This window comes from Rhinopithecus bieti, unplaced genomic scaffold, assembly GCF_001698545.2.
Source record: "Rhinopithecus bieti isolate Rb0 unplaced genomic scaffold, ASM169854v2 scaffold_33650, whole genome shotgun sequence".
In the NCBI taxonomy this organism is placed as follows: domain Eukaryota; kingdom Metazoa; phylum Chordata; class Mammalia; order Primates; family Cercopithecidae; genus Rhinopithecus; species Rhinopithecus bieti.
The window spans coordinates 219,242-245,236 of NW_016814816.1; the positions used below are offsets into that span (position 1 = coordinate 219,242).

A 25,995-nucleotide genomic window follows, 5' to 3' on the forward strand; every position below is an offset into this window, starting at 1 on the left:
GAGAGAGAGAGAGAGAGAGAAAGAAAGAAAGAAAGAAAGAAAGAAAGAAAGAAAGAAAGAAAGAAAGAAAGAAAGAAAGAAAGAAAGAAAGAGAAAGAAAAGAAAACTTGATATAGACCTCAATATACTAAAAACGAACTGACAGAAATCAGGTGTTATCTTTGTATCTCACTTTCTTCCTCATTTCTCAGCCTAGCATAGACTCTTTTAAAAAAGCAGCTACTCAAATGTTTATGAATTAATGAATGAATGACTACTAGTTGAATAGATGAGATAGATGGATAGACAGATGGATGAGATGGACAACGTACTGATAGAAGAAAGAGTGGAAGCTGAAGGGTCATGATCTATTTCTGTTCCCATTCCCTTCTGACACTGAACAAATTCAGTCTCCTTTTGCTTCCCTGTACAAATGAGTGGTCCTAGAATGCATTAAGTGTTTAAGAACCATGATCATAGGCTGGGAACGGTGGCTCATGCCTGTAATCCCAGCACTTTGGGAGGCCGAGGAGGGTGGATCAACTGAGGTCAGGAGTTTGAGACCAGCCTGACCAACATGGTGAAACTCCCTCTCTACTAAAAATACAAAAATTAGCTGGGTGTGGTGGCTGGCGGGCACCTATAATCCCGGCTACTCATAAGGCTGAGGCATAAGAATCACTTGAACCTAGGAGGTGGAGGTTGCAGTGAGCCGAGATCGAGCCACTGCACTCCAGCTAGGGTGACAGAGTGAGACTCTGTCTCGAAAAAAAAAAAAAAAAAAGAAAAAACCACAATCATAATGCCTACATGACTTGGTGGATAATTACCATTGTAGTAGACAAAATGATGCTCACACCTCCCCACCAATATGTTCAAAAGGGTTTCTACAGATGTATTTGAATTTATAGACCTTAAAATAGAGAGTTACCCTGGATTACCATGGTGGGCCCGATGTAATCAAATGCATCCTTTAAAGTAGAGAACTGTCTCTGGCTGGAAGAAGGATTTGAAGCATGAATATTCAATGCAACTTTGCTGGCTCTGGGATGGACTGGCCCACATTCAAAGACTGGGGAGAAGTTCCTAGGAGATAAGGGTGGCCTCTGACAGACAGCCTGGAAACAGGAACCTCTGTCCTACAGCCACAAAAAAAAAAGTAAATCCTGCCAACAACCTGAATGAGCTTAGAAATTGATTCCAAGCTCCCACTGGAGCTCCAAAAGGAGCCTCCTAATAAGAGCCCAATTGACCAACACCTTAATTGGGCTGTGAAACACAGAGCAGAAAAACCAGCTGTGCCAACCTGGAATTCTGACCTACAGAACTGTGAGATAATACACTCGTGTTATTTCAGTGAACTTAAAAAGTTTGTGGTGGTTTGTTATGGCAGCAATAGAAAACCAATACACTATCTTTCAGTTTAGTTTAAGAACCATTTGTTAAGCCTGTTCCACATGTCAGGCCCTGTGCCCCATGTCTGGGATAGAAAAATGGGTACACATTCTCAAGGAGCTCACAAGTACTTCAGCCCAATGGACAATTCTATGCAAGAAGTTAGCACAAAGCATTACAGGAGCACAGAGAGGCACCTAACTGGTATGACATCTTTAGATTCATGACTTCTCACTTCTCCAACACCCTCCCCTTCTATTATGCATTCTCTCAATGAGTTGGACCATGAACCTTATCACAAATCAGAAACTGTGAGCCATCCTTAAACTTCACGGATCCCTTAAGACCTGTGGTGTATACCACCTTATGATATTTCTCCTAAAAGTCCCTTTCCCTTTCCTTCAACCCCACTTCCTCCCCTCAACCCCTGACTGCTACTTCCTGAGCTTTATCATCTCTTGGCCACACAAAGAAGGAAGTGAACTAATAAGTTTGTCTACTGATAAGTCTGTCTTGTGCTGATGTTTCCTTCTCTGCTTAGTGAATTATCTGTTTTTAGTATGCTGTAGCTTTAAGCTCTATACCAAGTTCTTAGTAAATTTGAGTAATAATTTTAATTACTGCCTAGTTCACTTCATTCTTTGTGTGGCCAAGATTACTGAAATCACCTTTCAACTAACTTTCCTAAATGAACAGCCATCCATTGTACACAAGGCCACCAGAGTCATCTTCCCAAGGATTAAAGGAATCACACCATGTTCTACTTCAAAATCCTTCAAAGACTGCCTAAAGTTACTAAAAAGTCTAACTCTTTGGTGACACTTAGCACCCTTCTAATCTCTAGTAGAGAAAAACTGTCCCTGCTGGACTTATAACCCCAATGCCTAGGCAGGGTCTAGCACATGGTTGATTCCCAAAAAGTATTCGCCGAATGAATGATCTCAACCCCACGTGACTCTCTAGCCTCATCTCTTGCCTTACAGCAACCTTTTCTACTATGTCCCCTCTATCCTCCAACTCAGCAGGCCTAAGTGCTCCTCCTTCCCCATCTATGCTCCAGTTTCTGTTCATGACTGAAAAGCCTTGTTCGGCTGGCTGGGAAGCCTAGCTCACTTTTTACAATTCTGCCTTCCTCTAACATGCTTTCTGTTCTCCTTACAGCTAAACCACCCAGGCAAACTGTCCAGTCTCTTCTGAGCCCCTGACATAAGCTGTCCCCTCTTCTACCATGGCACCTATAGCAAATACTCTAGGGCAGTGGCCTGTGACCAGTACTGATGTACAAATTGTTTGTTACTAGACTGGTACCAGCTAAGTCCAGAAATCAAGTGTAAGCATTTAGAAATGTTTATAGCAATTTGACATTGCTGTGACATCCAAGGATGTGATGCCTGTTGAACAAGATATAGACCAGTTCAAGTGTTGCTGAATTTGTGAGGTGAGTCACATGTGGTGCAACCTGCATATTCGTTATGTGCAATAGGACCACTGACTGATCCACGATAGGGAAAAAAAGAAGAAAAAACAAATTAAAAACTCAGTTGGTCTATCACCACAGATAGTTTGAGAAGCACTTCTCTAATGCCTTCAAAGTGTGTTCGTACCTTCCTCCTTTGGGGAATGTTGTTTGCTGCCTGGGACAATGCAAGTGTCTAATAAATATCAGTGAATAAATAAATGAAGATGTGAATGATAAGAAGGATTTGTGAAAGATGTGAGACTGAGCTATTTCTTGGTGAAGAGTAGGAATTGGGTACTTTGGGGTGGTAGGATGGGCAAATGCGCTGAGAAAGGAGTGCAAATGAGGAAGAGTGTGAAAGACATTGCATAGGCAATAGGAAGTGCTGAAAAGGTGAAATATTTTTCAGAAGCTCAATATGTAAAGGAGCTCAACCACACAGGTCACCAGAGTGCTACCCACTGACAACCCCAAGCCTGTGCCAGAAGAATCCCCTGAGTGCAAGCTTTAGCCATAGGCAAATCAGCTATGCAAAGGATGAATGTGAGGGGTGAGCCTAAGAGCAAGGAGACCGAGTGGGGTTTCATTCCAATCATCCCAGTGACAAATCCTTACAGGCCTGAACAAGGGCAGAGATAGTTTGGTGAAGTAAATCCCAATGTGACAAGCCCAGGGGACATTCAGGTGGAGATATTTAGCAGACACTTGGGAGGAAGGTCAAGGCTAAGGATACAGCTTTTGGAACTTCACATCTAGATGGTGATTAAAACCACAGTAATAGATGCATGAGAACAATAGTGGTCTAAAGAAAAATGCGTGGAGAATACCATCATTTAAAGGGTGGGCCAGAAGATGGAATCTCACAAAGAAGACAAAAAAGAAAGAGTCAAAAAGACATGAGGAGAACTCAGTACATGCAGAATCACGAAAACAAAAGTGGGAAAAATTCTGAAGAGGGAGGCAGGGATGAACAGGGTCAAATGCACCAGAAAGGTTCAGTGCATAGAGTTGAATGGTCTTCAGCAAATTCGCCAATATTCTAAATTTACTTATTTATAGTCTGGCCCTCTCTGCCCCCAAAAATGCGCTATAATATAAGCTACTTGGGGGCAGGGATCTTCTTCTGTTTTGTGCACTGCTACCTCTCTGGCACCTGAAACAGTGCTTGACACGAAACAGACACCGAAATATTTGTTGAATGAATGGATGGATGAACCTTCTCATAAGCAGTGTATGGGCCTGAGGTTGAGGGAAAGAGCTGTGATTCAGTTATATATTCTGTGACTGGAAGGAAGGGGAAATTAAGCAATGATAAGGCTGAAGCTAAAATGCAAAGGCAGATGATTAATAGAAGGCATTGAACAGATCTTGTTCAAGAAGGCTAGAAGAGAAGGAGAAGGCAAAATCAAGTTTTATTAGTCTTAAGGTGATAACAGCTTGAGTATTTTTGCAGTCAGGGGATGAAAGAATACAGAGAAACAAGAAGGAACAACCAATGAAGGTCTAGAGGAGAAAATGAGAGGGGATGGACAGAAGCCCTGCAAGGCAGCATTCTCCCTCCACTGGAGCAAGGGTGATACTCCTCCAAGAAGGAAAACAGCCAAGAAGGATGTGAAATAGATGAGTGAGTAAAGGGGAGGAAGCCTTCTCCAGGGCCTAAGTCTGGATTAGGGCCCTTCCTACATGTGCCCGTAGCACTTCCCATGTCCAGTAATTGCCTAATTAACCTGCCTGGATGCAAGGCTAGACCATAAGCACCAGGAAGGCATGGACTATACCTGTCCCATTTACCACTCTATGCCCAATGCCTACCACAGTGCCTGGCTTATCTAGGCCCTAATTAAATGTACAGTTGACTAAATGGAGACTAAAAATTAAAGAGGATTCACCAATAGATGCTTCAATTTTTCTAGCAAGTAGGAGGAGGGATCAATTGCCAACGGTTTACAAAACGGAGTTAGGTAGAGAGTTTTTTAGAGATTAGTGAAAGAATAGAATAGCTTTTCAGGGAAATGGAAACTGAAAATCCTTCCAGAACAAGTTTAAAGTAGTGGTTCTCAATCTTAGTTGCAATTAGAATCACCTAAAGAACATGAAGAACTACTGATGCTTGGGTCCTGCCTCCAAATTTCAGATTTAACTGGCCTCCGTAGCCTGGGCCCCAGGATATTTTTTAAGCTCCCAGATAACTCTAGTATACAGCCAAGATTGAGAGTCACTGAGTGAAATACTTAAGTAATGCTGGTCAGGATTGAGACAAGACTGGAAACCAAAAACTGATCCATTTACCATTTTACCCAGTTTTCCACCATACTGTTCAGCTGCCTGGGTATCCATGCAGAGGATGACTGTAGGATTAATTTGGAATTAGATAAATATGGAGGTAGGATAAATAAAAAATTAAGAGACCAAGGGAAAATTATAGTCTCTGTAAGAGTGAAGAGAGGAAGGTATAAGAGAGTTGAGCAGCCAGAGACTGTGGCTTGAAAATGAGATAGTGGAGTTAATTATATCTTCTTGGCATATTTCTAGGTGACAAGGCTCAGAGATTGGTCATGAAGGCAGGTGGTTACAGTGCTGTAAAGGTTATCACAGTTGAGTCAGACAAGGAACTTTAAGGCCGCTCACAAGTTGGCATTTGAAGGGACTTGGAAGTCTCCCAGAGCAACAGCAGGAGTAAGGATGGAGAAACGTCAAAGTCCCTAAGGCATGTGGGATTGAAGTGAAGAACAACAGACAAAGAGGACTAAGAAAGGCAGAGGCAACAAAGCCCAAGAGTGAGATGTTCAAAAAAGGAGAGTTTTGCTTCATTTTCCTATGGAAGTGAAAAAGTAACAGATTCAAATGTGGCAATGGATAGATAGGGGAATCCTGGCCAGTCCACCCAGACCTTTAAATATGGAAGAAAGCCTCCATTTCTCTCTACATAAAATTCATGAACAAATCCTGACTACCCCATTTTCTAAATATATTCTAGAATCCAACTACTTTAACAGTGGCCCAAGCCACTGTTCTGTCTTATCTGGATTGCTGCAGTAGCCTCTTAGCTGGTCTCCCTGACTTCATCTTTGTCACTCTTTAATGTCTTCCTCACATTAAAACAACAAAACAAAACCCAAGTCATGTCCCTTCTCTGTTTAAAATGCACCAATATTTTCCCACCTCACTCACAGTAAAAGTCAAAGTTCTTATAATGAGCTCTACGGCCTTACATGATCTGGGCCCTGACTACCTCTCTGATCTCTGACCTTTCCTTCTTCTCACTTCTTTTTTTTTTTTTTTTTTTTTTTTTTTGAGACCGAGTCTCTCTCTGTCGCCCAGGCTGGAGTGCAGTGGTGCAATCTCGGCTCACTGCAACCTCTGCATCCTGGGTTCAAGTGATTCTCCTGCCTCAGCTTCCCAAGTAGCTGGGACTACAGGCACACACCCAGGCTGGGCTCAACCTCCTGACCTCAGGTGGATCCACCTGCCTCAGCTTCCCAAAGTGCTGGGATTACAGGCATGTGCCACCATGCCCGGCCTCACTTCTCATACTTAGCTTCAGCCGCATTGATCTCCTTGTCCTTCCTTGAACACACCAAGAATGCCCTGCCTCAAGGTATTGGAAACCACTGTCCCCACAACCTGTAGTTCTTTTCCTCCAGATATCTGCCATGGCTCATTCCTTCACTTTCCTCATATCCCTGCTAAAATGTCACCACCCCATGAACACGCACTTCCCTTACCTTGCTTCACTTTTCTCCATCGTACTTTTCAGTGTTATATATACTTATATGTATTTCACCAATATTCTAAATTAACTTGTTTACGGTCTGGCCCTCTGTGACCCCAAGAATGCGCTATAATATAAGCTAGTTAGGGGCAGGGATCTTCTTCTGTTTTGTGCACTGCTGTCTCTCTGGTACCGGAAACAGTGCTTGACATGTAACAGACACCGAAATACTTGTTGAATGAATGGATGGATGAATGAATGATGGAACCTTCTCATAAGCAGTGTATGGGCCTAAGGTTAAGGGAAAGAGCTGTGATTCAGTTATATTTGGCAAATGAGGATACAAGAGAGCTGGAACGCAATGGAACACCAGTCTCAAAGAATAAAGGACAGAGCTGAAAGTATGGTTAATAGTAACAGGAGCCAATAGAATATATAGCCAATAGAAACGCTATAATACCCAGTAAAGGGTTTCTCTTTTAGTCAGTAACCAAAAATTACAAGAATGAGAGGAAGGGTGGGAATCAACAGCCTTAAATACCTTGCCTTGAGACAATCAAGAATTGGCAGTCATAGGTTCAGTCCAAGTAGGGACAGGAATAGGGCATGGAGCCCCATCAGGGGAAGGAATGCCCAGCAGTGGACAGGCAGGGCACGTGGACTGATGAATCCTATAGAGAGCAAAAAGCATGATGGTCTTTCCTATTACAAATCTGAACATAAGGGAGGTATTACGTACATATACACCAAATAGTATGTATCTATATAATGTACAGGCAAGCCAGAAAGGGAGGAAAAATAAATAGTACTCAAGGAGAGGGGTGATTAAGAAAAGTAACCAACAGTAAGATCAAATTAATTCAACCTGTTTTGTATTTATGAGTACAGCTCATTTATCCAGTCTCGTCTTGTAATGCAGTGTTTCATAAAAGTATTTTAGATAACTGAAATGCTTATCTCTAGGTGTAATCAAAGATACAACTGCCCAGATACATCTGTATCTGTGATTCTCATTTTTTTACTGTAAAACATTTTTTTAAAGATTTCAATCATCTTATAACTGAACTTTTCTGGATGATTCAGGGATACTATTAAGAACAACAGTATCATAGCAGTGTCCTCTGGGACTACCCCTGTTTATGGCTATGGATCTTTGCCCTGCACTAAAAGTTCCAAATTGCAAGGCATTTCTAATGCCCATGTCTGTTTTTTAACAAATTTCCTGTCCCCTCCCCATCAGTTTGTTAGCCACTGCCCTTCTTACTGTTTGTTACTAGAATTTCTGTGTCTACAAAATCTCACTCATTCTAATTTGTTTTCCCTAATATGCTATGGGATGGGAAATGAGAAAAACAACGATGTTGGAATGTTTAAAATAGTGCTAAATGGGTGGAGATTAAAAACTAGGGGGTTTCCCTCTGAATGGAGCACAGATGTACTCAAAAGACTTTGGGACATTGTTTTCTCTGCTTGGGGATAATTTCTCTCCTTACTCATTTCCAGAAACATTTTAGGTACTGAAACTTCATGATAAATGGCCTCTGGGTTAGCAGACTGTATCTGTATCCACACTACTCTCTTCAGTACAGTTACACTGAAACAATTGTTATTAAGATGTCTCAACTTTCTTTAACAAATTAAACATGAACACAGATTTAGGACAACAGAGGATCTTCATTTATTCCATGTCTGCAAAAAACATCTCTAATTGAGAACGAAATTTATAATTTAGTTATTTTAGCTGAAGAAAACATTTTCCCAGGGAAAGTGTAGTTACACACCTAAGCTAGTAGACAAATTGATTTAATGCATAATATGTGTATATATTTGCAATACAATATTGCTAAAAATATCATTACTTGATTTTTAGGTTACATAATTTCGATATTAAGGAAAAGCTGCCAGAAACAACTTAGACTAATATTTCCTTCCACAATCTATCTGGATAATATATATATAGTTTAATTCAATATTACCTCAATGTAGGTTCCTCCAACTATGGCCCTTTCAAACAGCAACTGAACATCAACAAACAGAAATGGTAGACAATGTGAAATTAAAACAATGACTACCCTATAAAAAGCTGTCATGTCAAATATTTACAAATATCTTTCTAGGTAAACACAGAAAAACATTTTCTTTCTAGACAATTTTATACAAGGTACTCAAATACCATGGGTTTTCTTCCTAGTTAGTTGGGAGTAGGAGAGAAATCCTGGTTATTCTGGCTGGCTTTATCTACTATAATGAGATTTCATACACTTGATGTTTGAAATAGCCCAATAATTTCTAAACCTTTAAATGCCCCATCATGAAAGAATTGCCCAGAAGAGTGAAAAGTCACAAATTCTACAAATGAGCATGTAATTTATTAACTTAACCTGCAACGATTAATAGGGAATAGAAATAAAGGAATTTTCATGATCACAACCAACACATGCCCTTGACCTAGTTTCCCTAGGTGACCAGTTTTGGCACCACAACCCACCCGCGTTACTGACCCAACCTTGGCCTCCTATCCTTCCTGCACAGCCAGACTCTCCCCTTCTTCACCTTTCTTTCATTCTTTCTGCCCTTCTCACTCCTTTCCATCCACAGAGGCACAACCCCGTCTAGGCTTTGTGCTGGACCAAGTCCTCAATTTCCTCCATTTTACACCCCTAGATCCCTCTCCCCTAACAGTGTGTCAAGGCAGCAATCTGAATCCCCAGCTCAAAGCACCTCTCACCAGGTCCTTTGTCTTTTCAGAACCCTCTAGCAATTTGTTAGTGAAGTCTGGAACCAAGCTGGAATTCCTGTTCATGGGCTTCATCAACTGGACCCCTTTTACCCCTCACCTTCACCTTGCACTCTGATTCCTGATAAACTAATCTTTCAGCCAAGTAAACTTTTTTGCTGCTCCCTGCATTCTCTCTGTTACACCCTCATATGGTAAAAATTATAACAGGAATAAATTATGCAGAGACTTGGAGGACTGAGCACTTTTCATTAAAAATTAACATATATCGGCCGGGCGCGGTGGCTCAATCCTGTAATCCCAGCACTTTGGGAGGCCGAGGCGGGTGGATCACGAGGTCAGGAGATTGAGACCATCCTGGCTAACAGGGTGAAACCCCGTCTCTACTAAAAAATACAAAAAACTAGTGGGGCGAGGTGGTGGGCGCCTGTAGTCCCAGCTACTCGGGAGGCTGAGGCAGGAGAATGGCGTGAACCTGGGAGGCGGAGCTTGCAGTGAGCTGAGATCACACCACTGCACTCCAGCCTGGGCCACAGGGCGAGACTCTATCTCAAAAAAAAAAAAAAAAAAAAAATTAACATATATCTTTAAGAGCACAAAAATTATTTCTACTGAAATTCTAAGAATGGATTTGTTCTGCTTTATTAATTTAACAAAGCATATGCCTAATATCTGATTTTACTTTACTTCAGGTATTTATAGCTTTAGAAAATATATTAACTGTACCATAGTATGGAAACTTATGGAAACGTGTCAAAATGCTGACTTTTATGCATCCAGTTCATACTATTTCCCTGTGCTAAGCCCAAAAATGCATAAGAGATTTTTTAAAAAATCATTAGGCATAGGTCAACATTGCATTTTGAATTTAAATCATGACAATAAAGAAATTGCAAAGTTATTAAAATATAAAATGACACATTGTTTACTAATGTATTAATAGTTATCTATATGCAGTAAGCACAGCTAAATATATTACTCCTATTGTTTTAAAACTTTTCTTGTGATTATTTATACAATTTGCTCCTCAGACTGCATGTCATCCTATTACCCAAGAATCTCTCACTACTTTAGTCATAACCAAGTGGTGGTTTTTAAAAACTTTCAGGTTGATTGACCATATGATGACAGTAAGGAACTATTTTTAACTTCTTAGGCATGATAATGGTATGGCTGTAATTTTTTAAAGTCCTTATTTTTAGAGGTATACTGAAATATTTACAGAGGAAATAAGATTAGCCATGATTCTAAGTGATGAGTATATCAGTTCATTACATCATTCTACTTTTATAAATGTTTAGAAATTTCTATAAGAGTTTTTTAAGAAAGAAATAAAATGTTCATGCTGGAAAGGTTTATATTTTATGTTTAGAGCTTACCAAAAAAGCATACTAGGAGATGGTTCTTGTTCCTCATCTAAATATTTCCCAGTTCTTTTCCTCGAGAAAACTTCAACAGCCTTTTAAAAGGCTACAAGAAGCTGTAAACCAGTTTATCAAAATGTTAGCAATTGTTATTTCTGGTTGGTAAGATTATAAGGGATATCTGTTTTCTCTGTTGTTTAAGTTTTTTTTATTTGTTATTTTCTGTTATAAGTTTTCTATATTTCTAAAGTCAGCATATATTAATACAGTCAGAAAACGATCTGATTTTTCTGATTACATGGAAGATTTTTGCATGTCAAGTACAAAAAAATCTGTCTATATCATAAGTCCATCTTTTATATTTACCATGAAAAATATTAATGAACACATGAACACAAAAGCCCAGTTGTCTATAAATCTAACTGTCTGTGACAGCAGGATGGAAAGAGTGAGTTTTGATTGTCATAGGAGAAAGGCATACTAGAGAAGATAATTCTGGAATGATGGAAAGGCTGCTAAGATTTTGGTCTCATTCTGGCAAGGCAGACATATTGACTCATACAATTGAGTGCTCATAATGGGCTCTCTAAGGGCAGATGATGCACAGGAGTCAGGCATTTCTGGGAACGTGACATACAATATCTTACACCACTTTCATTTTACATTTGGCTTAGGCAAGGTTCATGAGTGGCTACTGATATATAGTTTTATTTTTGTTTTCTCTTGTTTTTATTTTAGATGGGCAGGGAGATAGAAGAGAGAAAAAGTTTATTCTACCCTTGAATAGAGGAAATATTTACTGTAATTTTGGCTCTTTGCCTCCTACATCATCTGCTCCTCTTTCTCCTCTCCCGATCATTTCATTTTGAGAAATCATTGTCTATTCTCTACATGAGGCCTGGCTGACAGGTTCTTAAAGTCCTTGCTCACAGTCACAGCTCAGGGCTCCTGAGATTTAGACAGTATCAGAAACTGTCAGGTCCTTGAGGTACGGGACCATGTCTCTATTCATTTATTCAACAAATATTTGGCACCTGCTATGTGCCAAGCAGCCTTCTTGACACTAGGGATACAGTGAGATCCCGGCTCTCATGAAGTTTACATTCTTGTGGGAAGACATACAAGTAAACAAAGATACAAACATAAAAATAAGACAAATAGTGGCAAAAGTGATGATGAAAATAAAGTGCAACAGAGTGAAGTGATAGTAACCGGGGCAGAGGGCTGTAATAGTAGAAGGGTAGTGAGAAAGAGCTAGAATACTGGGGAGGATGTGGCAGCCGAGTGGTCCTGAAGGATAACAGCAGAGGAACAGAAAGCAGGGCACAAGGACAGTGATGCTGGATGGCACAGACAGATGGGCACTGATGGTCTTCCAACTTCAGGTAAGGTACCTGGGTTTTATTCTGGGTACAAGAGGAAACCATCAGAGGCTTTTTTTTTTTCTTTCTTTCTTTTTGGTAGTATAACTATTCATTTTCCAATTTAAAATTTATAGTAAAATACAAATAACTTAAAATTTACCATCTTAACCATTTTTTAAAGTATATTTCAGTATTAAATGAAATACATTCAGACTGTTGTGCAACCATCATTACCATGCATCTCTAGAACTCTTCATCTTGTGAAACTGGAACTCTCATCAGAGGCTTTTAAGCAAAGCAGTGACATGATCTGTCTTACATTTTAAAAAATAATTTTTGCTTAGTAGAGAATTGATTGTGGTAATACAGCAGGAGTAGGAGTTTCCTGAAGTAGATGGTTCAGGATGTAATTTGTTGACATAGCTGACATGAGTGCTGCTAATTTATATACGGGCATGAGAAAGAGAAAAAATGAGGAGAGATAACTTCTAGATTTCATATGTCCAGTGTCTAACACATTGCAAATAGCTAATGTTTATTACATAAATGAATGAATACTGATTTGACATGTAAAAAGTAAAAACCTTTCTTCCTAGACAAGTAGGACAACAGAAAGGAAACTACTACGGACACAGGAGATTACCTTTATTCTACTGTCTGACTATAATAATCATGTCCTTATAACATGGATAAAGTCTGTACATTTGGTTCATGTCAACATAATTTGCCTAATTTCAATATTATCATTAAAGGTCAATCCTTTATAATGCATACAGTAAGTTAAATTTTACTAAGCATTTTACATATATTATTTCACCCCTTTCTAAATAATAGCTTTTAAAATTTGAGACTATGGTGCTATGGGTCACCTCCCCAGAGATTACATGAATACACAAATGGGATGTTTTGGGAGTTTATGGACCTTCTGAAGTCCATCCATAGAGCAGCCTGAAGTTTTAAAAGGCTCTGCTCCATCTAGCGCTAGTTTTTATTGTATACATCATCAGGATAATCTTATTAGCCTAGCCCTGGAGTTTTTAGAGAAATGCTTTCAAAGAGTTTACCTTCATTAACATTCACAATTAGTGAGTTATCAAGAACCAATATTAATTTTTAAAATGTCTTTGCATCTTCAGCAAAACTGTTAAAGTATTATCCATAAAGCGATTCAAGACCCTCTTTATTAGCGCCAACTTGATAAATTCCTTTTGCACTTTACTTCTAGGACAAAAAGTACCTTATATATTTATGCTTTTTGTTTGTTTGTTTGTTTTTTTGAGACAGAATCTCACTCTGTTGCCCAGGCTGGAGTGCAGTGGTGAGATTATGATTCACTGCAACCTCCGCCTCCTGGGTTCAAGCGATTCTCCTGCCTCAGCCTCCTGAGTAGCTGGGATTACAGGTGCCTACCATCACGCCCGGCTAATTTTTGTAATTTTAGTAGAGACAGGGTTTTCCCATGTTGGCCAGCATGGTCTTGAACTCCTGACCTCAGGTGATCCACCCGCCTCAGCCTCCCAAAGTGCTGGGATTACAGGCGTGAGCCACCATGCCTGGCCATCATATTTATGCTTTTTAAAAAGCAAAAAAACAAACCATTAGAGTTGTGGTTACTCTTTCAATATAAGCTCTTGGCTAACCATTAAAATCTAGTGTTCCATTTATCACAACTGCATTACCTAGATTTTCCCCTTCAATGCTCAGATCTTAATATATTTATTGCAAGGATTTCAAGTCTTTCTGGGAAAAAAGTAGAATATGAATTATATATGATCATATTTAAAATCTGCAATATTCCTATTTCATAAACATATTTGCTGCCTCTCCCAAACCAGCACTTTTTTTCTGAAGATAAGAAAATAAACTCTAAGGCAACATGTAGTAAGCAGCAAGATGTATAGTCAGAATCTTTATATTCTAGGAATCCAGGTCTGCCAGCCACCACTCAGGTGTCCTTGGGGAAATTCACTTAAATTTCTTGGAGCCTCAGAATTTTTGGTCTCTAAAAGTGACTTTAGAGCACATACCACATGCAGTGTTACAATCAGAATTGAGCAGCAACACATATTTGCCTATTAATAAGGAGATGGCAACTCATACTTGCTCTGTGCTCTGTCTACTGATGAAATAGTAAAACCAAAGGACTGGGGATTGATAGATTTTTTTTTTTTTTTTTTTGAGACAGAGTCTTGCTCTGTTGCCCAGGCTGGAGTGCCGTGGTGCTATCTTGTCTCACTGCAACCTCCGCCTCCTGGGTTCAAGCAATTCTCTTGCATTAGCCTCCCAAGTTACACACAGCTAATTTTTGTATTTTTGGTAGAGATGGAGTTTCACCATGTTGGCTAGGATGGTCTCGATCTCTTGACCTGTGATCTGCCTGCCTCGGGCTCCCAAAGTGCTGGGATTACAGGCATGAGCCACCATGCCCGGCCAGATTTTTTTTTTTTTTTTTTTAAGAGTGCACACCAAAGCAATGTACACTAACTCTCTATTAACCTTTCCCCTTCCCAACTCCAAAAGTGCCACTTCCATGAGTGAGATACTCAGGCAGTCACCTAATGGGGATAAACTCAAGTGCTAAGGGCAGAGAATGAGAAAAGGAAGAGGGCTGTTACATAAAGTCCAGGGCTTGGGCTAGGTAATTTAGTCACATCTGCTAAAATAATACCGCTTCTTCTTTCACACCTTTACTCATGGTTCAGGTTTAGGTTTTATAATACATGGGCCTCAGGACTAGGCACAGCATTGCATTGACTCCAGCTTCAGTTTCTGTACTTGTAATACGGAGGAAGCATAATCCTCGCCCTGCCATATTCTACAGTAAGTCTATAGTAACATATTCTACAGTAACATCTGCAGGAGTAATTAATGTTGTTACTTGTAGACAAAGATGGAGGTGGGCAATCCAAGAGCTTCAAAAATTTAGTGTCAAGTCATATTCAGAATTAAGGCTAATGATGAAAATATGATTATCAGTTAGCACCTGGGCTCTAGCTGGGAGAACTTGTTTCTGGTCCCAACATACTAAATAGGCTTGTGGTCTTGGCTAAACGAAATGGCATCATGTCCTCAACAGCATAAAAGGTCAGCCTGAATGACTCCTCAGGTCCTTTGCAGCTTAAAACACTAATGTTTCTCTGAAAAACAACCAACATGCTCATGTCCCAGCAAAAGCTTCACTTCTCAGCTCCTTGGGTGGGACAACGCTGAGAGATGTCCCTTGGGACTGAGTGCCAGGTGTCCACAGAGATAGCAGACTCTTCATTAACACTCCCTGTGTTGGCTGCCTCCTTTTCCTGTCTCACTTCCCCACTCCCCAACTTGTGGTACTGTCTAGGATTACCTCTCAAATAAGTTGTTTACACTAAAAAAAGAAAAAAAAAATTAAACCTACATCAGAAATTAAATTCAGTTTTAAAGTACTAAGTTATAAAGTAGTAAGCACATGAGCACTGGAGTTCAGACTAAACTAGGTCTGATCCCCAGTGCTATCACTAATCATGTGATCTTGGGCAAGGTTCTTCACCTCCATTTGTATCAGTTTCCTTGCTTATAACATGGGAACAATACCACCTTCTAGGGCTTCTGTGAGGATTAAATGAGATAAGGCATAACTAGACTTTAGCACAGTGGCTGGAATATAGCCAGTGCTTAATTGCTATTGTTATAAAATATAAAATGATATTTTACAATAATAAAATATAAAATGATATTTTATATTTTATTATTGTAAAATATCATTTTATTTTATAATTTTTTAAGTTTGGCCTTTTTTCATCAACCTACTCATACGTCAGAAAAGCATAACTATACTTTTATAACTACTATTTGAATCTAAAATAAGTTATACCTTGACCAATTCAACTTGTCAGCTTAATAACACTAATAAATTTTTCAAGTTTAATAAACTCTAGCTAATGTTATAGTATGTATTTTTGCTTTCAGTTTTTATGTAAGCCATTTAATGCAGGTAGAAACCAGCTCTAAGTTCTACATATTGGTTCACATTATTAAAATAAACTTAAATGTTATATAGATGTTACTAATGAAAGCCCAATTTAAAATAAGAAGCATGAGCCAGGCAGAGTAGCTTAAACCTGTAATCCCAGCTACTTGGGAGGCTGAGATGGGAGGAATGTTTGATGCCAGTAGTTTGAGATCAGTTTGGGCAACATGGTAAGACCCTGTCTCTCAAAAAATCATATAAAATAAGAAGTATGAGTTGATTATATATCATTAGTACGGTATGCTAAGCGAAGGTTCTGACTACGTACTACACTATAGAGTAAACTATTACAGTCAGACTAACAGGAGCAGGAATTCTGACTAGTTTTGATTAGTTGATTGTTAAAAATTTATTTATAGCAAAGAATCAAAAATTTAGATACCATAAACATTTACTTTTCTTAAAAAATATAAATAGGTATTAATTCTCCAATTTTCCAAAGTAGTCCCAAGGGCTGGGCACAGTGGTTCACACCTGTAATTCCAGCACTTTGGGAAGCCAAGGCGGGTAGATCACTTGAGCTCTGGAGTTCAAGACGAGCCTGGGCAACATAGCAAAACCCTGTCTCTACCAAAACACAAAAATTAGCCGGGCGTGGTAGTACACACCTGTAGTCCCAGTTACGTGGGAGACTGAGATGGGAGGATCAATTGAGCCTGGGAGGATCAACTGAGCCTAGGAGGCAGAGGTTGCAGCAGCTGAGACCATGCCACTGCATTCCAGCCTGGGTGACACAGTGAGATCCCATTTAGGGGAAAATAAAAGACAAAGTAGTCCCAAGACTATCCTTGAGGAAGAGCTCCTCGCTAATATTTTTCTGATATAAACCATACCTAGAACTTATCTTCTACAGTTTCCAATTTTAACTTTCTAAGTGAATTGAAAACAAAACAAAACAAAATAAAATAAAACAACTACACACACTTTTAAGGCAAGCTCAGGATATTTTTCAAATTTTTACAATTTCTGTTTTTTTATTTAAAAAAAATTTTTTTAGACAGGGTCTCACTCTGTCATTGAGGCTGAAGTATAGTGGTGCAATCATAGCTCAGTGCAGCCTCAACCTCCTGGACTTAAGGGATTCGCCCACTTCAGCCTCTGGAGTAGCTAGGACTACAGACGCATGCCACCACACCCCGTTATTTTTTAAATTTTTTGTAGAGATGGATGTCTCACTATGTTGCCCAGGCTCGTCTTGAACTCTTGTCCTCAAGTGATCCTCCCACCTAGGCTTCCCAAACTGGTGGAATTACAGGCATGAGCTGCTGCACCCAGCCATCTTTCTGATTTTTTTAGTTTTCCTGACCCCTTAGTGACTCACTTTTATGGAACCTTTCCAAAGAATTCAACATTCCTTTCATAATAACAATATTCTTTTTTTGCACTTACATTTCATAAGTTTATGCACATCTAAATTATCTATCACAATAACAAGTATAACTGGCACTAACATGTTTTCAATAAATACAATAAATTGTTGTTAAGCCAATAACCCAGCAGTTGGAGAAGGAAGGAGACTACTAGAAGCCAGTGTTCATCATGTCTGGGCACCACCCCATGTGCTTATAGGGAAATGAAGAGTATAGGCTCATTAGTCAACTGTTAGATGTCAACGGGATTGTATTTGAATCAGGATGAACCATATGCAAACTGCCAACATCCAACTGTTTATTCACCTATAGAAAGGGCAACTGCGTATGTTCAACCATATATATATATATACACACACACACACATACACACACACACTTTATTTAAAACACTGACTATATTTTATGTTAAATATCACATCCACTACCATTTTTTTCCTTTTGAACAATGAATAATGTTTCTCACAGCTTGATTTTAAAAATTCCATTCCACATTTGCTCAGGAACTCACCCTAAGCTACTGAATAATCAGTCATTGGAATCTGGATTCCTAGGAATGCCATTTCTATCTTCTTTCTTTCTGCAAGTTAAAGTCACACCTGTTGGAATTACAAAGAAGAGGATGAAGGATGAAGCTATCAGCTGTGCTTTCTAGCTAACTGAATGATAAGCGGCAGAGGGATTAAAATGTGGGTCAACATTGTTCAATGGCTGGTTTATTTCTGAGACATAAATCTTTCTGTCCTGCAGGATGCAACACAGCACTGTCTGCCTGAAGAAGGCACAAAAAGACAGGTAAGATGAGGGACAGAGAAGTCCCTGAACAGACTTAAAATAAGTCACCCTTAAGTAATAAGTGCCCTTTACTTTTGTTCTGCCCTTGTTAGAGCATTTAATTAAAATAAACACACAAACAAATCACAAATGTGCTATTAGGACAAAACCCAAAAATTTGGGACAGAAAGAAGGAGAAGAGTTGGGGGATGGGGCTGCATTTAGATTAAGGGCTGCTAATGAAACTCTCTTTGTCTAGATCTCACATTTCTACCATTGACCCTAAAAAGTCTGTATTTATTTTTATGGTTGCCCTTATGCCCTCACAAAACTATTGTAAGATATCAGAGTCCTAGGGCCTCCTATATTCTCAAATATATCAATCCACACAGAGTAAGTATTCAGAGTGGGAAGAGCCTAAACCTTGTAATTACACCTCAGTTGAAACCCTGGCTGCATACTTCTAACAGTGTAGCCTGAGCACCCTTTCTGTTTTTTTCACCTTTCTATACCTGTGCATATGATAAGCCAGACTTTGCTGGCTTCAAAAGATTCATTAGAAAATACATGTAAAGAGACTCACTGCAGGACGGGCGCGGTGGCTCATGCCTGTAATCCCAGCACTTTGGGAGGCCGAGGCGGGCAGATCACCTGAGAACGGGAGTCGACACCAGCCTGGTTAACACGGTGAAATCCCGTCTCTACTAAAAATACAAAAATTAGTCGGGCGTGCTGGGGAGGCGTGGGAGGGGGACATCCCAGCTTGTCAGGAGGCTGAACCAGAAGAATTGCTTGAACCTGGGAGGCAGAGGTTGCAGTGAGCCGAGATCGCAACATTGCCCTTCAGACTGGGTGACACGGTGAGACTCCGTCTCAAAAAAACAAAAAACAAAAAAGAAACTCATTGCAACTATTACTTATGCCTAAAAGATGACAAACCTTTCACCCCATAATTTTCAGTAAGATGTTTCAAATGTAAATGCAGCCTTGAGTATCCTGTAAGGACAGAGGTACAGATGATGCCCATGAAGTTGATTTTCTGTTTCAAAATTCACATGCAAGCTAAGCATAATCAAGATATCTAATGTAGGCTGGGCACAGTGGCTCACGCCTGTAATCCCAGCACTTTAGGAGGCCAAGGCAGGTGCATTGCCTGAGGGCAGGAGTTTGAGACCAGCCTGACCTAACATGGAGAAACCCCATCTCTACTAAAAATACAAAATTAGCCAGGCATGATGGTGCATGCCTGTAATCCCAGCTACTTGGGAGGCTGAGGCAGGAGAATTACTTGAACACGGGAGGCGGAGGTTGCAGTGAGCTGAAATCACGTCAATTGCACTCCAGCCTAGGCAACAAGAGTGAAACTCTGCCTCAAAAAAAAAAAAAAAACAACGATATCTAATGTAAACAAGGAAGGTAGCTGTCCTTTCCAAATCAGATAGGGAAAGGAAGGAGATAAAGGCTTGATGGGAGGAGGAGAGGTTTCATAAAGGTGAAATGACAAGCACCAGAGAAATACAAAACTTAACAGGTCCTTTTCCTTCTTATAGGCTTCCCAGGATTCCCCACTGACGTTATGATAAATCCAAAACCTTTTTGGGGTCAAACAACGCTCTCAGTAAGCCTGGCCTCTACATGCCTAGGCAACTTCAACTTACACCCTCTTCTTGGTTACTTTAAAGTATCTGCATTTGCCTGATCGCACCTGCACTCTCTCTCCCTAGATTCTATTTCCCACTCCTCATCCCATTTCTCAGCTGCTCTAACTCACACTCTTCCTTCTCTCCTCTCAGAAGGACTTCCTGTCTGCCCACCTCTGCCTTGCTTCCCCAGGACCTGGTCTGTGTATATCACAGCACAGTTTATCATACTGAACTGTAATTTTGTAACTTACATTTATTTATCTATATATGGACCTGGACTGGCTTTAGCATCCTGCCGGCCACTTTGCCTGACACAAAGCTAACACTCAAATGTTTGTTGAGCATGCAGCTTCTGAAACTCCCCAGTTTTATCTAGGTTTGGCTCTATTACCCTATATTAGAAAGTCCAGGAAGCAGGGCTGCTGGTGTTCATGGCTTAAGTAGCTGCTTATCCAGATTGATTAAGATTTGTCTTTAACATGGGGAACTTGTAAGCTATGTGGAAACTTATTTCATTTGAATAACAGTCTGTATAAAAATATTTATGGGTCGGGTGTGGTGGCTCATGCCTGTGATCCCAGCACTTTGGGAAGCTGAGGAGGGCAGATCACCTGAGGTCAAGAGTTCAAGAGCAGCCCGGCCAACATAGTGAAACTCTGTCTCTACTAAAAACATAAAAATTAGTCGTGCATGGTGGTGAGTGCCTGTAATCCCAGCTACTCAGTAGGCTGAGGCTGGAGAATCACTTGAACGCAGGAGGCAGAGGTTGCAGTAGGCAGAGATGGTGCCATTGCACTCCAGCCTGGGCGACAAGAGTAAAACACTGTCTAAAAAAACAAACAAACAAACAACAACAACAACAACAACAAATATATATATATATACACACACATATATACATATACATGTATTTATGATGGGCCAGGCATGATGGCTCATGCCTGTAATCCCAGCACTTTGGGAGGCCGAGGTGAGCGGATCATCACCTGAGTTCAGGAGTTCGAGAATAGACTGGGCAACATGGTGAAACCCCGTCTCTACCAAAAATAGATAAATAAAAAATTAGCTGGCCATGGTGGCGTGAGCCTGTAGTCCCAGCTACTCAGGAAGCTAGCAGGAGAATCGCTGAACCCGGGACACAGAAGTTGCAGTGAGCCAAGATTGCACTTTACTGGTCGACAGAGCAAGATTCCGTCTCAAAAAAAAAAGAAAGGAAATTACGATGGTATGCCAACTTCTATCATTTACAAAAACAGTGATTTCACTTGCCAGTGTAATAACATGTACTTTTAGAAACCAATTAGAAATAATGGAAATTTCAAATTTTTTAGAAGACCAATGTTATAAAATGCCCAACTGGTATTAGTTTTTAACTTTTCGTAACTGCCTGGTCAAAACTGGATGAGTCACTGAAACACATGTAAGACATATTTCTAAAACTGTGTTTATGGCATGCTTCTTTCCATGCTATATGATGTATCTTATTGAAATTCTGGCTATTGTCAGTTTAACATGCTAACATTTATCATGGCTCCAGAATTATGTGTTTGGTAAACAGCATCCTACCAGGCCATGTACAATGGCTTACATCTGTAATCCTAGCACTTTGGGAGGCTGAGACAGGAGAATCACTTCAGCCCAGGAGTTCAAGACCAATTTGGGCAACATAGTGAGACTCTGTCTCTATAAAAGATACAAAAAATTATCCGGGCATGGTGACATGTGTCTGTAGTCCCAGCTACTGGGGAGGCTAAAGTGGGCGGATTGCTTGAGTCTGGGGATTGAGACTGCAGAAAGCCATGATTGTGCCACTGCACTCCCGCCTGGGTGACAGAGAGAGACACTGTCTTGGGGGAAAAAAAAAAACATCCTTCCGTATCTTAAAACTGATAAGCACAAGTGGCACATCATGGAGAATAAACAAATCTCAAAAATTAGAAACAATCCTACTTTCTCAATTTGTCTAGAAATTATTTGCAGATAGAGGCTTTCTTTTATGCATATTTGAAGACCCTATGGCTGGCTGAATTGTGTGCCCCAAAGAGGATATGCTGAAATCCTAACCCCCAATACCTCACAGTGTCCTATTATTTGGAAATTGAATTTTTACAGATGTTAAAATGAGGTCATACTGGAGTGGGGTGGGCCCTAAATCCAATATGACTGGTGTATTTCTAAGATGGTTATGTGAAGACACAGACACAAAGGGAGAATGCATATGAAGACAGAGGCAGAGATTAGAGTGATGCTGGCACAAGGAATGCCAGAGATTGCTGCTGTCACCAGAACCTAGGAGAAGTGCGGAACAAATTCTCCCTCAGAGCTTTCAGAAAGATTCAACACTGCTGACACCCTAATTTTAGACTTGTAGCCTCCAGAACTGAGACAATAAACTGCTGTTTTTTCAAGCTACCTAGTTTGTGGTACTTTGTTATGGCAGCCTGAGGAAACTGATACAACATTTAATAATACTGTTCATGTTTAACTGAATTGCTGTTACTTCATAGAGAGAAAAGTTAGGCAAAATGCATTGATCCTCTTTTTAAAATGGCTTTTAGGAATCTGACAATGTGTACTGAGAACCATAAAAATGACCATACCTGCTGACAAAGTAATTCTACTTCTGGAACAGTATCATTAGGAAACGAGTCCCAATCTGTAAAATGATACAGTTGCAAAGATAAGTATTACTATAACTTAGGTTGTTTATAATTTGTTGCTAATATACTTGTCCAACAATAGAGTTTTAGTTAAGCAAATCACATTATAATTACTAGAATACAAACAATATGAGTTCTGAAAATTACATAAGATGAAAAATGCTTACTGGGTATTATATGGAAAACACAGAATACTAAAAAAAAAACCTTTCTTTTTTTGTTTTTTTTAGACAGTCTCCTTTGTTGCCCAGGCTGGAGTGCAGTGGCATGATCTCAGCTCACTGCGACCTCCATTCAAGCAATTCTCCTGCCTCAGTCTCCCAAGGAGCTGGGATTACAGGCATGTGCCACCACACCCAGCTAACTTTTGTATTTTTAGTAGAGATGGGGTTTCACCATTTTGGCCAGGCTGGTCTCAAACTCCTGACCTCAGGTGATCCACCTGGCACATCCTTCCAAAGTGCTAGGATTACGGTGTGAACCACCGTGCCCAGCCGGAGAATACTAAAATTCTATATGGAGTATGATGTAGGAAAATATGTATAGAAAAAGAGAGACAAAAGCAACCTGGTTAAATATTCATTGTGGTAGAATTATGCTCAGTGGGTCAGAACTCTCTTCTTGGCTCCCTGATTTTACCCTTTTAGTACCAATTCCCAGTCTTATTTTCTCCTCTCCTCAAGCCTCTCCATGCACAGCCAATTCTTTCTTGGCAATGCCTCTTGGGAGCAGTCCAGGCTCACTTCACCTTACACAGGTTTTGTGAAAAGATTCCTATTTGGCCTGATTGTAGCCTATCTATGGCCAGAATAACACAGTCATTCTACTGCTGAATACATCTACTGTGTTAATCTGTCCATTTATGTTTTATGCACTTTTATGTATGTGCTGTTTTTCAATAAAAAGGGTTTCTTTTTTTAACTTTCTGCGTTTTCATATTTTGTTTTGTCAAGATAAGGATAAATGGTTCTCCGCTGATTTGCCCTGCTTCATTATACCTCTAAATGTAATGTTTCATCAGAACAGCAGGGTACCTGTTTGTGACAACGGAGTGAACACAGGCCTTTCTCTCCTTCACCTACAATGTCTACCAGCTTCTCCACATTTTCCAATGCAAACTCCTTAACATCCTATAAAACCTGGCTTAAAAATTTCCACCATCATCAAATCTGCCTGATCTGTGCTACCAAAATTTACACTGTATCATATTCTATATTTATCAAGCAACTACTACTGTAAGGCCTGAAGGTTTAATGTCCTAAGTTGTTTGCAATCTTTTTGTGGAAAGCAAACATAAAAGATGATAACAAGTAGTAGAAAAGGGCCTTTGATGTGTTCAAAGTGGGGAAGAGAGAGAGTGGTGAAGAGAGGATGGGATGGGTGAGACTGATAAAGGCTAGAAGAGACCACGTAAAAATTGAATAGAAGATATTTAACGAATGGGAGAGGAATGGCATGAGACACCGTGGAGACCAGGATAATGGCAGGACCCTTAATGCAAATGAGCATCTAGAGGTGTTTTGGGGAAAAGCCAGTCAAGTCCAAGTAGAATATTATAATGTGCACTGAGAGATGTTACACTAAAACTGAAGAAGACATGGAAAGCACAGAATCTTAAGCCAGATAAATACAGGTGATAGATTAAGCAACAAAGTCCCATAAATCTATTTTTCTTAAAAAAAAAAAAAAAAAAAAAAAAGCTGGGGGGAGCGTGTGGGGATCCTAAACTAGTATAAAGACACATAAGAAGGAAAGGAGGGACCTGAGATTGACAGCCTGGTCAGCGATGCCTGAAACAGCACGGGACTTCAGAAAATAAGGAAGAGCAAAGGAACTCTAGGTGAGGCAGTGTAAGACAGTGGTTAACAGCTCCAGTGCTGGAGACAGAACTCCAGAGTTGGAATCTCCTACTGCTGAGATGGGTGTGGCCTTGGGTAAGTTACTTAACCTCTCCGTGCCTCAGTTACCTCATCATTAAAATGAGAGTAATATTAATATCTACTTCCCAGGATCGTTGTGAAGATTAAAAGCTTTAATACAAGAACTGACATCAGTGCCTGGTACCTAAACACTGATAAATGTCTGCCACGGTGTGAGGGGTGGATTTTATTTGGTTCTCGGTGACCTTGGGGAGACCAATTTCTGATCAGTAGTACGAAGGGAAACTACAAAGAAAGGGAATTGAATAAGCTGGTGCGCGGTAAGAACGCAGACGCAGCCACCAGGTATCGATGACCCTTTGGGAGCACGTAAGCAATGAAAGCGAGGAGTGAAATAAAGGGTAATCCGAGAGCACAGGGTTAAAGTGAATATGCTTTCCAAGGGGAGATCGTAGCAAGAGGGAAAAGACCACTGGCGAGGAACTCGGGTCGCTAAAACTGTTCTTCAGTCGGCGCGGGACTAACTACACAGGGGGTAGGACAGATGTAAAGACCCGCTCCTTCCCATCCCGAGTTCCCCAGGGAGCTCCAAAGAGCGCTCTGTCCGCACCGGGTGAAGTTTGAAACACGCTGACTTGAAGGGGGAAAGCCCATTTCCCAACGAACCAACGATACCTGGGACGACAAAACAACAGGCTTTCCTGTTTCCATCTCCGGCACGACCTGTTCCACGGCTCTGTATTCATCAGCCTCCTCCCGGCCAGCAGCAGCCACCGGGACAGGATGCGGCTCGGGGAGCCGAAGGGACAGCGCCCCAAGTTCATCCGGCCGCGGGAGCAAAAAAAGCGCCCAAAGGGGAAGGAAGGAAACCGAAAGAAAGGGGCTCCGGAATTTGGGGGGCTGGCTAGCGAGACCAGACCCCGGAGCTGGGACAATGACCTCCGCGTCCAAGGTCGAGCAAGTCCTTCTCCCTCCCAGTCCCGCCGGCGAGCACCTCTGCCCCTCCCGCTCCGCAGAGCCGGCGCCGCGCGGGACCCCAGTCGAGGCTCAGCTCCCTAGCGCGCCCACCGGGCCCGACCTTCCCTTCGGGATGCTGCCGGGAGTGGGCGCCCGGAGAAGGCGCAGGTGAGCGCCGCGGCCCCGCGCTCTGGCGGAAAAGGGCCTCGGCCCTCCCCACGCGCAGGCGGCTGGGACAGAACTTCCCAAGCGCCTCCCGAGCCCAGGGAGGGCCTGGCCGGGCTCCCGGGGCCCCCGGACCCGGGTCCCACTTCTCGCGCGCCGCGCCCAGGTTCCTCCATCCGGCTGCTCCCGACGCCGTTTCCCTCGGCTCTGGCTCCCTCCCCCGTCTCTTCTCCTCCGCGCCCCGGGAAAGTTTGGCCCCTACCCGCCGGCCTGGAGCCCCGCACTCACCGCACAGGGAGCGGAGCCGAAGCGCCCAGGGCGCGCGGGAGAGAGGGCGGCGGCTGGCAGTGCGAGCGCGGAGCTCCTCACAGCGGCCCCTGCTGTCCCGGCCGCCGACAGGGCTGGAAAGGGGAGGAGGCCGCCGGGTGTCACCTGCCCGCTATCCCACCCAGACGCGTGACGCGCGCAGCGCCGCCCCCTGCCCGCAGCCGCCAGGTGCCCGCCGAGGGCGGGAGGAGGAGCCGGCGCGG

The 25,995-nt window shown here is 41.4% G+C and overlaps 1 protein-coding gene across 2 annotated transcripts in view; it reads right to left on the reverse strand.

The window, feature by feature from the left end:
• ELOVL7 (ELOVL fatty acid elongase 7) overlaps positions 1 to 25,910 on the reverse strand; it is a 103,356-nt gene extending 77,446 nt beyond the window's left edge. Inside the window, exon 1 of one of the 2 annotated variants that reach the window (XM_017852399.1) lies at positions 25,754 to 25,910. The gene's annotated coding sequence lies outside the window, so the exon portion shown is untranslated. The remainder of the gene's footprint in view (positions 1 to 25,753) is intronic. The other variant, XM_017852400.1, reaches the window with a different exon arrangement.
• Positions 25,911 to 25,995: the final 85 nt, after the last annotated feature.